The sequence below is a fragment of the Limulus polyphemus genome, unplaced genomic scaffold (assembly GCF_000517525.1).
Source record: "Limulus polyphemus unplaced genomic scaffold, Limulus_polyphemus-2.1.2 Scaffold13492, whole genome shotgun sequence".
Classification (NCBI taxonomy): Eukaryota; Metazoa; Arthropoda; class Merostomata; order Xiphosura; family Limulidae; genus Limulus; species Limulus polyphemus.
In genome coordinates, this window is record NW_013679102.1 from 6,481 (window position 1) to 8,735 (window position 2,255).

Below are 2,255 nucleotides of genomic sequence, written 5' to 3' on the forward strand. Positions count from 1 at the left end.
TGTTGCATGTTTCGTGAATGTCTCTATCACAGGACTTGTTGCATGTTTCAGGCCCTATTCTTAAACAGAGTTACAGGTAGCAATGTTTCCACGAGCAGTAACAGGCGTTATCTACTTGAAAAAATTACACAGGATAGGACCTCGGTTGTACAGGTAATATCCATCACAACTGAACTACAACGTGACTGGTAATTCTCATCCGGCATTGGTGAGGCCTTAATCTCTAGATATTACCTGTACAACCGAGGCCCTATTCTTAAACAGAGTTACAGGTAGCAATGTTTCCACGAGCAGTAACAGGCGTTATCTACTTGAAAAATTACACAGGAACAAAGGTAACTTGACACAATATCAGTTCAACTGTCTTACCAAGGTGTAATGCACATATTCAGAGCAAAGAATTATTTTAGAATCAAATATTAATGCTAAAGAAAGAAGAAACGTGTGCTACGTTCCGATATCGCAATGGTAGAAAAGTCTCTAGTGTGTGTAGCATAAAAAATTAACTGTGTAACTAACAAAGGTTTTACAGAAGTTGTGAATTTCCCCAAACTTATGCTTTCACGTGTCGATGACTGACAGTTATCGATACATAAATAGCGTGTCAAAAAACCCTTGTTTGAAGAAGTTATAAAAGTACGTTTCCTTAGAACAATCTATCTTTCGTGATAACTTTTTTTTCACCCTACCACAATAAAGAACACCGTGTGTGTATTATACAAATAATGGCTAGACCAAATACTTTACAAAGAAATAAGACTGAAATCCTCACTTCGATTGCGGTTGACTTTGAAGTCAAAGAAGACGAGGAACTCGTTTCAGTGGTGCAACTAACTGGTTGTCTGCTGAGCCTTAGCTTCGGTTGGGGCGTCGATAGGTCACACCTTTAACCAAGCATTGTACATCATTATTCTATTATCATCCTTAAAGTAATTTAATATCCGTTACACATAACAAACACAAGCTACATGTAAGTTATTACTGTCATTCTGGCCATGAACTTAACCTTGGGCAATGAAAATAAAGTTGTGATATTATTCTAGAGGAACTGACATCATAGGTTAAATAGGACCTGATGATAAATACAATCGTAATGTACTAATATTACGTTACACATATACAACATAATACTAATATCCGTTACACATAACAAACACAAGCTACATGTAAGTTATTACTGTCATTCTGGCCATGAACTTAACCTTGGGCAATGAAAATAAAGTTGTGATATTATTCTAGAGGAACTGACATCATAGGTTAAATAGGACCTGATGATAAATACAATCGCAATGTACTAAAACGATCGTGAATTCAAATCGTATTTATTTTATTTGTAACAAATAAAAGAAACGTTTCGTTTTTGTCTTACATATCATCAGTTTATAGATTCGTGGCAACTCCAATACAGTTTATCTGTTTTCACGTTAACCATAAGTAAGAGTTACATAACACAGGTTTTTCAAACAATAAAGAACCAGCTCCAAACTAGAGATACCTAATATAGTACATTTTACGTGGTGGAAGTACGGTAAACCTTTACTTCCTAAGGTGTCTGTTGTAACTATAAGCACCTCCTACACGTACATACCACTTTTCAGTTGTACTGGATAAAAGCCACTTACAATATAGTACATAAAGAAAATCTGATCTTACTTGAATGGCGTATTCAAATGTCCGGTAACAGCACGAGACCCCGAGGTCCTACATCCCCTACTGATGTCAGAATTTAGTTTACTCTCACTCAAGTTATTTTTTGACTTTCCTAAGTCCACTAGCTTGACATGTTGAGTCTCAGGTAAAGGTAACTCTTCCTCGTGACATCCTTTACCAACAGTGTCCTCATCCAAACCTTCAAAATTAATGTTTCTCACTTTTAAAAGTTGGTTTATTCAACAAAGAGCGATCAAACGAACAGGAATGAGCACAGACAAAAGCTGTATTCACAGAATGTCTGAAACATGCAACACTATCACAGGACTGTGAATGTCTGAAACATGCAACATTATCACAGGGCTGTGAATGTCTGAAACATGCAACATTATCACAGGGCTGTGAATGTCCGGTTGTACAGGTAATATCTAGAGATTAAGGCCTCACCAATGCCGGATGAGAATTACCAGTCACGTTGTAGTTCAGTTGTGATAGATATTACCTGTACAACCGAGGTCCTATCCTGTGTAATTTTCCAAGTAGATAACGCCTGTTACTGCTCGTGGAAACATTGCTACCTGTAACTCTGTTTAAGAATAGGGCTT

At 36.9% G+C, this 2,255-nt stretch overlaps 1 long non-coding RNA gene across 1 annotated transcript in view; it reads right to left on the bottom strand.

Annotated features, from left to right (window-relative positions):
* The window catches only part of LOC111084087, a 5,971-nt gene extending 4,126 nt beyond the window's left edge, over positions 1-1,845 (bottom strand). The window contains exons 1-2 of the long non-coding RNA XR_002609385.1: positions 1,654-1,845; positions 773-884 (exon numbers count right to left, since the gene is read on the bottom strand). This is a non-coding gene — a long non-coding RNA (uncharacterized LOC111084087). The remainder of the gene's footprint in view (positions 1-772; positions 885-1,653) is intronic.
* Positions 1,846-2,255: the final 410 nt, after the last annotated feature.